Genomic DNA, 14629 nt, shown 5'->3' on the forward strand with positions numbered 1-14629 from the left:
AGCAAACTAATCAAAGGAGGGATGTGGAGTTTTTTGGGTAGTGTATTGTTATAATCTAGAAGATGTTGTCTGAAAGGATAGCGGAAACAAATACATTAGCAACAATTGAGACAGCCTTAGAAAATATTTGAAAAAGCAAAATTTTCAGGGTCTTTGGAAGAAAACAGGAGAAAATTGGATAAACCTTTCAAAGAGTTAGCACAGTTATGATGGGCCAAATGTTCTCCTTCACTGCTATAAAATTAATTAATTCTGAAATTTGTGACATGACAGCCACCTGACATTCAAACAAATTAGTCTGCAATCTATGTATAAAATTAAGGTTTTAAGAGTTCAAAAGAGAAGCATACTTAGCATTATGGCATTTTCAACACAGCATAAAAGTCATTCACTCACATTTCATAGAGTTTTGATTCACTTGAAGACTGTATGTTGGACAGCTACTGACTGTCATCTACTCTCTTTCGCGAACTTGATTACAGCACTACTTCCACCCCAGCACTCTTGAGCTGCTATTTATCTGAGTAAGAGCAGTGTGGTCAACAGTTCAGTCCCACCCACACAGCTTCAACAACACACAGCAACTGTTTCCAGGGGACACTGTATCAGCAATGCCATATGTAACAGGGAACCAGAACAGAAACAAAGTAGTGAATATGTACGCATAAGATTAACACCCGGACATATGAAAATTCAGAGTTTCATGCAAGAAGCTCAAACTGATCAATGTCCGGTGCTAACCAGACAGGTTGATTTCTTGATCAATGGTGTCAATTTGAAGCTAATCCTGTAGATATCACACAGGAATATCTACACATGGGAATAAAATACTGCTTAATTTTGACTAAAATACACCTGCTAAATTTTAGAAAGGGAGAAGGGTTCCAAATAAGACGGTCACTGAAGAAAATTTCACAACAGTTGTAGAGAAAGAATGCTTGCTTTTCACAGGCATTTTAAACTTTGTTTCGTTCTCTTTACCCTAATAAGGAAGATTTGATGCCAACAAATCTTTTGGCTTTCCTGTTTGCAGTTCAAGTTCTGCTTTCTAATTTCCCTGTGCCTTCCTTTCTTGCCTTTCATCCAGCGTAGGCCTTGAGTTTTTGATATGTGAAGTGAGTGGATTTTTGATTTAAGTGTTGGCCATGGTTCAGTGAATTGTTGGCTCAAACAGGACATGAGCACAGAAATCCGAGCTGTTGCACCACACATTCCATCCCCACCCCCCCCACCCCCCACCGTCCCCCCACAACCCACCACCATCCCCCAGTGTGACGAAAGGAGTGTTGTGCTATCAGAGGCTCTGTCTACAAATAATGCAATTTACACATACAAAAATTCCCAAGACTTGTTCTGAAAAAGGGAGTGGGGTATTTTCCCTCTTCACTATTTATCTCTGAGTCAATATCATTAAAAATCAGATTGTTTGCTCATTACCAAACACGCATGTTTATGGGATCCCGCAGAGCACAAATTAAAAGCTGTATTTCAAGCCTATAACAGTGACTACACTTCAGAAGTAATGTGTTAGCTATTGAGTGTTTTAGGACATGATGGTGTTGGGAAAGGCAGCATATAAATTCAGGTTTTCATTTATATGCAGAAAGCTATCTGTTCTCCACACTGTTAACATATTTATGTTAAGCAACTTAGTTCCCCATATGACTTGGAGTTAGAGGCCATTCAGATAAACGAGTTCAGTATGCATTATTATCCCTTGAAGCATCTTTCAGATTGCATGTGCTAAAGCTTCCATTTTTTTTTGGTTAAGTGTCACTTTCGTTGAGTTTCATAAAGGGTTTTCCCCTGCAAGGCCTCGTGGTTTTGCTCATTCAGTCATCCCAAACTCAACCCTCATTCTGCCCCCGGTCTCCTCTCATGTTTAATACTAGCCCAATTCTACCACTCACCCTGCCCTGAAAGAGCATACCATTACTGGGATATCTCAGACCAGACCCCTGCCTCTGGTACTTGTGCCGTCTTTCAAAGGTCATTGTGCACATGGTCAAGTGCTGTTAGTCCAGAGATGCCCTGTATGGTTTGTAGCATTTGCCTGAGATGTGACAGAAAAGAGAAATTTCTGGTACGCTCCCACCCCTCCTCCCCACAGACTTTGCAGATGGGCCCTGGTGGATAAGTTGGTACAGAACAGGGACATCGATCAGGACCAAGAGTTGAGGTCAGATTGTAAAAACCAGCCAGTCTTCTCCAAGAGTGCCACCTGGGTCATTGCAGTCTCCGTAATCGGGAATTTTCAATGACTTTCTCCGTTCTGACAGAGCAAGAGCCACCATGTTTTCTTTACCACCTCACACTCCCTCTGTCTCCACTCCTGTATTTACCTCTTACAAAGGCTCCAACTTTCGCACGACTACATGTGACATCTTCCCTCACTCGCTGTCACCCAGCCCAAAGCCCTCCCTCCTCCCCTGAATGGCTGAGCAAGTCACTTGGGGCACCTCATCATCAACTTTCCCGCACCAGAAAAATCACTCACAGGTGTGGCTAACCTCACTTTCAGTTCACCCAATTCCTCCCCTTTTTCACCTTCCCAGGGAAAACAGCCCGCATTAGGGCAAAAGGCGCTACAGCAGATGCTGCGCTGCCTGAAATTTGACTCCGCATGTCCAATAAGGAGAGCATCCCAACCCTGACTGACCCGAGTGGCCAACTGACTGTATCCAAGCATCTGGGCTGATATCGAACTCTGCACTTGACTGACTGTAATGACACCCCCTAACTGAAGGTTGACTGCCTTGATTTCACTGAGAACTGCTGATGATCATGACTGACTTAGTGTCTGTGCCAAATGGCAAGGCTTGTTCAAAACTATGTAACATTTAGAGTCATAGAGTCGTAGAGATGTGCAGCATGGAAACAGACCCTTCGGTCCAACCTGTCCATGCAGGCCAGATATCCCAACACAATCTAGTCCCACCTGCCAGCACCAGGCCCATATCCCTCCAAACCCTTCCTATTCATATACCCATCCAAATGCCTTTTAAATGTTGCAATTGTACCAGCCTCCACCACTCCCTCTGGCAGCTCATTCCTCTGCGTGGAAAAGTCTGGCCCTCAGGTCTCTTTTATATCTTTCCCCTCTCACCCTAAACTTATGCCCTCTAGTTCTGGACTCCCCGACCCCAGACTTTGTCTATTTAACCTATCCATGCCCCTCATAATTTTGTAAACCTCTAAAAGGTTACCCCTCATCCTTCGATGCTCCAAGGAAAACAGCTCCAGCCTGTTCAGCCTCTCCCTAAAGCTCAAATCCTCCAACCCTGGCAACGTCCTTTTAAATCTTTTCTGAAACCTTACAAGTTTCACAACATCTTTCCAATAGGAAGGAGACCTGAATTGCATGCAATGTTCCATCAGTGGCCAAACCAATGTCCTGTACAGCTGCAACATGACCTCCTAACTCCTGTACTCAATACTTTGACCAGTAAAGGAAAGCATATCAAACGCCTTCTTCACTATCTTATCTACCTGCAACTCCACTTTCAAGGAGCTATGAACCTGCACTCCAAGGTCTCTTTGTTCAGCAACACTCCCTAGGACCTTACCATTAACTGTATAAGTCTTGCTAAGATTTGTTATCCCAAAATGCAGCACCTCGCATTTATCTGAATTAAACTCCATCTGCCACTTCTCAGTCCATTGACCCATCTTGTCAAGATCCTGTTGTAATCTGAATAACCCTCTTCGCTGTCCACTACACCTCCAATTTTGGTGTCATCTGCAAACTTACTAACTGTACCTATTATGCTGCATTTATGTAAATGACAAAAAGTAGAGGACCCAGTACCAATCCACGTGGCACTCCACTGGTCACAGACCTCCAGTCTGAAAAACAACCCTCCACCACCACACTCTGTTTTCTACCTTTGAGCCAGTTCTGTATCCAAATGGCTAGTTCTCCCTGTATTCCGTGAGATCTAACCTTGCTAATCAGTCTCCATAGGGAACCTTGTCGAACGCCTTACTGAAGTCCATATAGATCACACTTACTGTTCTGCCCTCATCAATCTTCTTTGTTACTTCTTCAAAAAACTCAATCAAGTTTGTGAGACATGATTTCCCATGCACAAAGCCATGTTGACTATTCCTAAACAGTCCTTGCCTTTCCAAATACATGTACATCCTGTACCTCAGGATTCCCTCCAAAAACTTGCCCACCACCGAGGTCAGGCTCACCGGTCTATAGTTCCCTGGCTTGTCCTTACTAGCCTTCTTAAACAGTGGCACCACATTTGCCAACCTCCAGTCTTCCGGCACCTCGCCTGTGACTATCGATGATACAAATATCTCAGCAAGAGGCCCAGCAATCACTTCTCTAGCTTCCCACCGAGATCTCAGGTACACCTGATCAGGTCCTGGGGATTTATCCACCTTTAACCGTTTCAAGACATCCAGCACTTCCTCCTCTGTAATCTGGACATTTTGCAAGATGTCACCATCTATTTCCCTACAGTCTATATCTTCCATATCCTTTTCCACAGTAAATACTGATGCCAAATATTCATTTAGTATCTCCCCCATTGTCTGTGCCTCCTTGCTGATCTTTGAAGGGATTAGAGTGGTGCTGGAAAATCACAGCAGTTCAGGCAGCATCCGAGGAGCAGGAAAATCGACGTTTCAGGCAAAAGCCCTTCATCAGGAATACTGTATTCCTGATGAAGGGCTTTTGCCCGAAACGTCAATTTTCCTGCTCCTCGGATGCTGCCTGACCTGCTGTGCTTTTCCAGCACCACTCTAATCCAGAATCTGGTTTCTAGCATCTGCAATCATTGTTTTTACCTGGATGATCTGTGAGGGGCCCTATTCTCTCCCTAGTTACCCTTTTGTCCTTAATATATTTGTAAAAACCCTTTGGATTCTCCTTAATTCTATTTGCCAATGCTATCTCATGTCCCCGTTTTGCCCTCCTGATTTCCCTCTTAAGTATACTCCTACTTCCTTTATACCCTTCTAAGGATTCACTCGATCTATCCTGTCTATACCTGATATATGCTTCCTTCTTTTTCTTAACCAAACCCTCAATCTCTTTCGTCATCCAGCATTCCCTATACCTACCAGCCTTCCCTTTCACCCTGACAGGAATATACTTTCTCTGGATTCTTGTTATCTCATTTCTGAAGACTTCCCATTTTCCAGCCGTCCCTTTACCTGCGAACATTTGCCTCCAATCAGCTTTCAAACGTTCTTGCCTAATACCGTCAAAATTGGCCTTTCTCCAATTTAGAACTTCAACTTTTAGATCTGGTCTATTCTTTTCCATCATTATTTTAAAACGAATAGAAATTATGGTCGCTGACCCCAAAGTGCTCCCCCACTGACACCTCAGTCACCTGCCCTGCCTTATTTCCCAAGAGTAGGTCAAGTTTTGCACCTTCTCTAGTTGGTACATTCACATATTGAATCAGAAAATTGTCTTGTACGCACTTAAGAAATTCCTCTCCATCTAAACCTTTAATACTATGACAGTCCCAGTCGATGTTTGGAAAGTCCCTTACCATAACTACCCTATTATTCTTACGATAACTGAGATCTCCTTACAAGTTTGTTTCTCAATTTCCCTCTGACTATTAGGGGGTCTATAATACAATCCCAATAAGGTTATCATCCCTTTCTTACTTCTCGGTTCCACCCAAATAACTTCCCTGGATGTATTTCCGGGAATATCCTCCCTCAGCACAACTGTAATGCTATCCCTTATCAAAAATGCCACTCCCCCTCCTCTCTTGCCTCCCTTTCTATCCTTCCTATAGCATTTGTATCCTGGAACATTAAGCTGCCAGTCCTGCCCATTCCTGAGCCATGTTTCTGTAATTGCTATGATATCCCAGTTCCATGTTCCTATCCATGCTCTGAGTTCATCTGCCTTCCCAGTTAGGCCACTTGCATTAAAATAAATGAAGTTTGATTTATTAGTCCTACCTTGTCCCTGCCTACCCTGACTGTTGGAAAGATTAGACATGAGGGGCACTGCTTTTATATACAGAGTGGGACATGTGTGAAGTGAACTGCCAGAGAATGGGGTGGATACAGTTATAACATTTAAAAGACATTTGGATAAGTACTTAACATGAAAAGTTTGGAGGGATATGGGCCAAATGCAGGCAGGTGAGACTGGTTGAGTTGAGGAACCTGGAAAACATGGACAGATTGAACCGTTTGGATCAAAGGGTCTGTTTCCATTCTGTATCACTCTACGACTAGTCCAAAACTAGAGGGCTTTGTTGTGAAGTTGGGTAGAGTATTTGTGGATTGGAAGGCAGGATGTTAGAATTTGATGTTTGTAAAATGATAGGGTGGAAGAATGCATGGTTCCTTTAAAAATGATGTGTTTCTACCCCCTCTTTTAGAGATTTAAACATGAATGTCTGTGGCCATCAGTTTGCCCATTGGCAGGTACTCAAACTGAAATATTCTTATCAATAGGCTATACTGTTAGCAGGTAAAGCAGAATTTTTACCAAGACACCAGATTTTTAAATTTAGCCAATTAATTTAAACCAGCATTTCAAGACTAAGGACCAATGCAATTTAAATCTGATGGTTTTGACAATCTAGAACAAATCTGATTGTAAAGAAATTATTAAGTCATCAAGTGTATAAAAGAAGGTTCCTCCAACTCTATTTTGATTTAATCCCTGCCCTCCCCTTCACTGTTTGATCATGCAGCATTGCCCTTTGACATGAAGGGCACTGCTTGTCATTGGCCACTCGGGTGTTTCATTTCTTCCTGGTGGTGGAAACTGAATAAAGATTCATGCACCTTGTGTCTTTCACTGTGTCTCACAAAAAGAAAAAAAAAGAACAGGAGTTCAAACATGCTCTTTACTCTGAGAGAAGAAAAAGAGAGAAAAAAAAACTAGCCTTTTGGGCGGCACGGTGGCACAGTGGTTAGCACTACTGCCTCACAGCGCCTGAGACCTGGGTTCAATTCCCGCCTCAGGCGACTGACTGTGTGGAGTTTGCACGTTCTCCCCGTGTCTGCGTGGGTTTCCTCCGGGTGTTCCGGTTTCCTCCCACAGTCCAAAGATGTGCAGGTCAGGTGAATTGGCCATGCTAAATTGCCCATAGTGTTAGGTAAGGGGTAAATGTAGCTGTAGGGGTATGGGTGGGTTACGCTTCGGCGGGGCGGTGTGGACTTGTTAGGCCGAAGGGCCTGTTTCCACACTGTAAGTAATCTAATCTAATCTAATCTAAAAAAAAGTGTGTCAGACATCCTGTGCATTAAGAGAGCTGGTTTTGAGGGAGCTGGATCAGTGTCAAGGATTCTCCATGTGTAAATAAAGAGTAACTTGATGATGGGATACTAGCCTTTGTGGAATGATTTCAGTGATGATGCGAGAAAAGCATACTCTTGAAGACATCTGCTCACAACTGTTGTTTATGAGTTGGGGTAAGCATTTCTGGCATTAGGAAGCAGAAAAAAGAGAAAAAAAATATAAACGAAGGTTGGTGGAGACCAAGGTGCCATCTGAAGAGATTAGCTCTCTCAGCTCTTAGAGTTACCATCATCTGACTAAAGGTACAGCCGCACTCTTAGCTAATATTCCTGACTTAAGAATTCGAAGAAGGTGTTCCTGAAAGACGTTCAGCAGAGAGCGCAAGGAGCATTCTGGAAGATGGATCCTGGCTGTAATTTAGAGACTTAATTCTAATTTTTATTTTTTGCTTTCTATAAGGAGGACTTGCATTTATTGAAACGACATACCATTCGAATTTTGTTTCGTCAGCAATATTTAGATATTAGAGGGGAATTGTCTGGTTTGTTGGTGGTTCTGTTAATGCGTTCACTTTTGGAGTTAGGTAAATATTTGTTGATTATAGATTGAGTGATAGGAGTTAATTTCACTTAGCCACTCCTTTATAACAGACTGAGGGTGAGAGATAGTTTTTTTTGACAGTTCTATTTTTGACACTTCGTTTAACAGATTACGAGGTGAGGCAAGCCTCTCGGGGGTTTCAGTTTTAGTTATTGGAGGGTGGTCAACCTCTGCTTCATAACAGCATAGGTTTAGATGAGATAAGGAAAGATTTAAAGGAACCTAAGGGAAACGTTTTCACACAGAGGTTGGTGCGTGTATGGAATGAGCTGCCCGAGGCATTGGTGGAGGCTGGTACAATTACAGCATTTAAAAGGCATCTGGATGGGTATATGAATAGGAAGGGTTTGGAGGGATATGGGCCAAGTGCTGACAAATAAGACTAGATTTGTTTAGGATAACTGGTCAGCATGGATGAGTTGGACTGAAGGGTCTATTTCTGTGCTGTACATCTCTATGACTCTAAGACAAAGTGAGCCTGGCAGCTTTGGCTGAGCGGGTAAAACACAAAAAGTCAAGTCAAGGTACAGTGACCATTTTTTATTTTTCATGCATGGGATGTGGGCATCACTTATTGCCCATCCCTAATTGCCCAGAGGACAGTTAAGTGTCAACCATATTGCTGTGGGTCTGGAATTACATGTAGGGTAGGCCAGATAAGGATGATAGTTTTCCTTTCCTAAAGGGCATTAGTGAATCAGATGGATTGTTGCGACAATTGACAATAGTGTCATAGACATCAATGGATCCTTAATGTCGGATACTTATTCAACTCAATCTTCACCATTTGCCATGGCTGAATTTGAATCTGGGTTTCTAGGATATGACGATGGTCTCTGGATTAATAGTCTAGTGATAATACCACTAGGCCATTACCTCCCTTGGTAAGCTGAAAGTAAGTGAGCGCGAGCGGAGCAAGTGACCAGCTCTGAGTTGCAGCCTGGTTCGATCAGTGAGTGAGACGTGTGTGCATCTGGGCAGAGTGCCCTAACAGCAGCATGACAACGTGAGGTGCTGAGATGCCCTGGAGTGGCAGCGTTAAAAATGTATGTGGATTGGAGAGGTGCCATGAGGGCCCTGAGAGGTTGGCAGGTGTTGAATGCCAGTGTTCATGGACAGGGGGGTGGGGAATGTCACAGACGTTCTGGATGCTGTTGCCCAGCTATCCAAGATAGCAGCCTGGATGAGTAAGCTGAATTCATGCTGAGAATTATTGATGGCCAGTTTCCACACAGCAAGTGGTTCGATAGGATGCCACATTTTCATGAGGTATGATTTGCAGTTAGCAATGCCAGCAACAAGCCATAAGCCCAATAAGAGGCAGCCCACCACACCCTTCTGAGAGTCTCCATCTGACAAAAAGGGAACAGGTTTAAGGTGAAAGGGGAATGATTTGAAAGGGACCTATAGGGCAACTTTTTCACACAGAGGGTGGTGCATGTATGGAATGAGCTGCCAGAGGAAGTGGTGGAGGCTGTTACAATTACAACATTTAAAAGGCATCTGGATGGATAGGATGGCTTCAGAGGGATATGGGCCAAGTGCTGGCAAATGGGACAAGATTAATTTAGGATATCTGGTCGGCATGGACGAGTTGGACCAAAAGGTTTTTTTCTGTGCTGTACATCTCTATGACTCTGTAATTCTCTTTGAAAATGTAACAAGTTGCTCCCAATGACTAGAAAGGGCTCAGCTAAGGTCTACCAGATTTCTCACCTGTAGCCCACGGTATTCAAGTCTCTATAAAATTCAGCTCCTTGTCTAATTAAGGATCCATAAATTGGAAATAGTTTCTGTTATGATAGTGCAACAGAACAAGATGGCACAAATTAAAACTTTTAAAGAATGTAGTTTGGAACAAGTAATGAAAGATGTTTCTTTCTATAAAATTTCTTTATAGGTTTCTTTATGGTGAAAACGTATTGTGTATTAGCTTTACAAGCTATCTTATTTTCCCCTTGTGATCTATTTTCTCATTGACTTGTTAGTTTTTTGATCTTGTGTAAATAACTATCAAGTGCTTATAGTTTATGTCATCACTAAACCTGCCCTTTGAACTGCGAAATATATGGCTACTTTAATGTTTACCATTTCTTTGTAAACCTTTCTTTGATGTGGAGAAATGGCCTGTAATGAACCTTGTCATTTGCATAACTATTATTTGAGAAAATTTCATTTAAATTCATGTGAGAAATGCTGAGATTTATGTGGTAATTTGGATGTAAAATACAGCATAGCACTACTTTAAATAAAAGTAGTTGAGTTTTTCCCAGTACCCTGTCCAATATATGATCATTTAATGCAAATCTTAGAAACAATACTCTTATTGTTTTTTCCATTGCTGCCTATGGAAGTATGGTTGGCTGCTGGTTTTCTTACTCTGCATCAATGAGGACACTTCAAAGGTGCTCTGTTACATTGAAATTAGTTACTTGACGTTTACAATTGAGCTGTCATACATTGCTTCCTAATGATGAAATTTGTGAAGTTACAGTTTACTCACTACGTCGCATTTCTGAGCAGTGAAAATATTTCAAAATATTTCATAGCCGTCCTATTTTGTTTTTGGCTGAGCAACAGGATATTACAAAAGCATCAAATGTGGTTCAACGCCCTCATAAATGCGTCAACGTATTCCAAAATATTGAAACAGTGCAGTGCAATTACTGTGCTGTGGTCAGTTGGATTTGAGTGCCTTTACCCGATGTGTTTTGGTTTCCTCACGTTTTTTGACCTACATTCACTACAGGATTAGGCATTGACTCAGTGTTGGTATAACTGGTTAATTATCCCAAGGCAATGTCATTAAAATGAAAATGCAGGAAGTTTCAAACAGGAATGCAAGCCAATTCCAGTTAGGAGCTGAGTGCAGAGAACAGGAAACAGCTCTTGAGTTTTTACAGGTTATTAGCATGAATAGCAGAATGTAATTACAGACATATCCCTGGCAACAATTAGATGAAAAAAGCGTCTTTCCAAACATAGACTGGGACTGCCACAGTGTTAAGAGTTTAGATGGAAAGGAATTTGTTAACTGTGTCCAAGAACATTTTCTGATTCAGTATGTGGATGTACCTATTAGAGAAGGTGCAAAACCTGACTTACTCTTAGGAAGTAAGGCAGGACAAGTGACTGAGGTGTCAATGGGGGAGCACTTTGGGGCCAGCAACCATAATTCTATTAGTTTTAAAATAGTGATAGAAAATGATAGACTGGATCTAAAATGACAATTTAGCATGCAGGAAGTATGAGAGGAGGGATAGACAGTTGACAGGGCAAAGTTGCAGTCAGTGTGATGGGTTGGAGTTTGTCTATGTTAATGCAATAAGTATCAGGAATAAAGATGAACTTAAAGCATAGATCAGTGCTTGGAACTATGATGTTGTGGCCATTACGGAGACTTGGATACTACAGGGGCAGGAATAGTTGTTGGATGTTCCAGAGTTTAGATGTTTCAAAAGGAATAGAGGGGGACATAGAAGAGGTGTGGAAGTGGCATGGCTAATCAAGGACAGAATAACAGTTTCAGAAAGAGAGATCATCGAGGAGGGTTTGTCGACAGAGCCAGTATGGGTAGAAGTCAGAAACAGGAAAGGAGCAGTCACTTTATTGACAGTTTTCTACCGACCCTCCAATAGAAACAGAGACACAGAGGAGCAGATTGGGAGGCAGATTTTGGAATGGTGCAGAAGTAACAGGATTGTTGTCATGGGTGACTTTAACTTCCCTAATATTGATTGGAACCTCCTTAGTTCAAATAGTTTGGATGGAGCAGTTTTCGTCAGGTGTGTCCAGGAAGGATTCCTGACTCCTCTGTAGATAGGCCAACTAGAGGGGAGGCCATATTAGACTTGGCAATGAGCCATGCCAAGTTTCAGATCTCTCAATGGGAGAGCATTTTGGTGATAGTGGTCACAACTCCCTGACCTTTACTACAGTCGTGGAGAGAGATAGGAACAGATGGTATATGAAAGTGTTTAATTGGTAGAGGAGGGATTACAATGCTATTAGGCAGGAACTGGGCACCTAAATTGGGAACAGATGTTCTCAAGGAAATGCATGACAGAAATGTGGAGATTGTTTAGGGAGCACTTGCTGATAGTGCTGGATAATTTTGTCCCACTGAGGCAAGAAGGGATGATAGGGTGAAGGAACCTTGGGTGAGAAGGGGTGTGGAACATCTCGTCAAGAGGAAGAAGGAAGCTTCTTAAGGTTGAGGAAACAAGAATCAGACATGGCTCTGAAGGGTTACAAGGTAGCCACGAAGCAACTGAAGAATGGATTTAGGAGAGCTGGATGGGGGCATGAAAAACTTTAGTGGGTAAAATTAAGGAAAACCCTATCACATTCTACACTTGGGTGAGGAACAAGACGATGGCCAGAGTGAGGGGAGGTTTGATTAGGGATAGTGGAGAGTCTGGAGTCAGAGGAGGTGGGAGAGGTCGTTAATACTTTACTTAAGTATTCACTAGTGAGAGGGACCCTGACGTTTGTGAAGATAGTGTGAAACAGACTGATATGCTCAAACAGGTTGATATTAAGAAGGAGGATGCACTGAAAAGTTTGAAAAACATAAGGTTAGATAAGTCCCCGGGCCCAGACAGGATACTACAGGAAATGAGGGAGGAGATTGCTACACCTTTGGCGATTATCTTTGCATCTTAACTGTTCACTGGAGTAGTGCCAGATGACTGGAGGATGGCAAATGTTTTCCCCTTGTTCAAGAAAAAGAATAGGGATAATCCTGGGAATTACAGACCAGTCAATCTTATGTCTGTGGCGGACAAATTATTGGGGAGGATCTTGAAATACAGGATTTATGATTAGTTGGAAAACCATAGTTTGATTAGAGATGTCATGTACGTCAATTTTATCAAGGTGTTTGATAAGGTTCCCCTGGTAGGCTCATTCAGAAAGTAAAGAGGAATGGGATCCAGGGAAATTTGGCTGTCTGGGTACAGAATTGGCTGGGCCATAGAGGACAGAGGGTGATAGAAGATGGTAAGTATTCACACTGGAGTTCAGTGACCAGTGGTGTTCCACAGGGATCTGTTCTGGGACGTCTGATCTTGGTAATTTTTATAAATGATTGGGATGAGGAAGTGGAAGGGTGTGTTAGTAAGTTTGCTGATGACTTGAAGGTTGGTAGAGTGGTGGATAGTGTGGAGGGAGCAAGAGATAGCTTTGGCAAATAGAATTAAAGAGAATCCAAAGGGATCTTATAAATACATTTATAAAAGGACAAAAGGGTAACTAGGGAGAGAATAGTACCCCTCAAAGATCAGCAAGGCAGCCTATGTGTGAAACCACAGGAGGTGGGGAGATACTAAATGAGTATTTTGCATCAGTGTTTACTGTGGGGACGGACATAGAAGATATAGAATGTGGGGAAGTAGGTGGTGACATCTTGAAAAATGCCCATATTACAGAGAAGGAGGTGCTAGATGTCTTAAAATGCATAAAGGTGGATAAATCCCCATCACTTGATCAGATGTACTCTAGAACTCTGTGGGAAACTAAGGAAGCGAATGCTGTGCGAGATGCTGAGATAGTTGGATCTTCAATAGTCACAGGTGAGATGCTGGAAGACTGGAGGTTGAGTAATGTGGTGCCATTATTTCAAAAAGGTGGTAAGGAAAAGCCAGGGAACTATAGACATCGATGATGGGCAAGTTATTGGAGAGTATCCTGAGGAACAGGTTTGAAATGTATTTGGAAGGGCAACGACTGATTAGGGATAGTCAGCATGGCTTTATGTGTGGGAAATCATGTCTCACAAACTTGATCAAGTGTTTTGAAATAGTAATGATGAAGATTGATGAGGGCAAAGCAGTACACATGATCTATATGGACTTCAGGAAGGCATTCAACAAGTTTCCTCATGGTAGGCTGGTTAGCAAGGTTTGATCTCATAGATACAAGGAGAACTAGCCATTTGGTTACAGAACTGGCTCAAAGGTAGAAGACAGAGGGTGGTCATGCAGGATTATTTTTCAGATTGGAGGCCTGTGACCAGTGGTGTGCCACAAGGATCAGTGCTGGGTCCACTGCTTTTCCTCATTTATAGAAAAGATTTAGATGTGAACGTAGGAGGTATAGTTAGTAAGTTTGCACAAGGGACCAAAACTGGAGGTGCAGTGGACAGCAAAGAAGGTTACCTAGGAGTATAACAGGATCTTGATCAGATGAGCCAATGGGCTGAGGAATGGCAGATTGAATCTAATTTAGATAAATGTGTTGTGCTGCATTTTGGAAAGGCAAATCAGAGCAGGGCCTATACACTTAATGGGGAGTGTTGCTGAACGAAGAGACCTTGGAGTTCAGGTTCATAGTTCCTTGAAAGTGGAGTTGCAGGTAGATAGGATAGTGAAGAAGGTATTTGGTATGATTTCCTGTATTGGTTACAGCAGTAAGTATAGGAGTTAGGAAGTCATGTTGCAGCTGTACATCATGTTGATTAGGCCACTTTTGGAATATTGTGTGCAATACTGGTCTCCCTCCTACAGTAAGGATGTTTGAAACTTGAAAGGGTTCAGAAAAGATTTACAAGGATGTTGCCATGATTGGAGGGTTTGAATAGGCTGGGGCTGTTTTCCCTGGAGTCTCAGAGGCTGAGGGGTGACCTTATAGAGGTTTATAAAATCATGGCGATCATGGATAGGAAAAATAGACAAGATTTTTTTTCCCTTGGGTGGAGTAGTCCAAATCAAGACAACATTGATTTAAGGTGAGAGGGGAAAGATTTAAAAGGGACCTCAAGAGCAATTTTTTCACACAGAGGGTGGTGCGTGT

The 14629-nt window shown here is 42.4% G+C and overlaps 1 protein-coding gene across 4 annotated transcripts in view; it reads right to left on the reverse strand.

The window, feature by feature from the left end:
- The window catches only part of LOC140478744 (cysteinyl leukotriene receptor 1-like), an 87847-nt gene that overhangs the window by 54446 nt on the left and 18772 nt on the right, over positions 1–14629 (reverse strand). The window contains exon 1 of one of the 4 annotated variants that reach the window (XR_011960861.1): positions 397–466. The exons of 2 other annotated variants lie outside the window; for them this stretch is intronic. The gene's annotated coding sequence lies outside the window, so the exon portion shown is untranslated. Of the gene's footprint in view, positions 1–396; positions 536–14629 lie in introns of those variants that run through there. One more of the 4 variants, XM_072572060.1, reaches the window with a different exon arrangement.

The sequence above is a fragment of the Chiloscyllium punctatum genome, chromosome 6, assembly GCF_047496795.1.
Source record: "Chiloscyllium punctatum isolate Juve2018m chromosome 6, sChiPun1.3, whole genome shotgun sequence".
In the NCBI taxonomy this organism is placed as follows: Eukaryota; Metazoa; Chordata; class Chondrichthyes; order Orectolobiformes; family Hemiscylliidae; genus Chiloscyllium; species Chiloscyllium punctatum.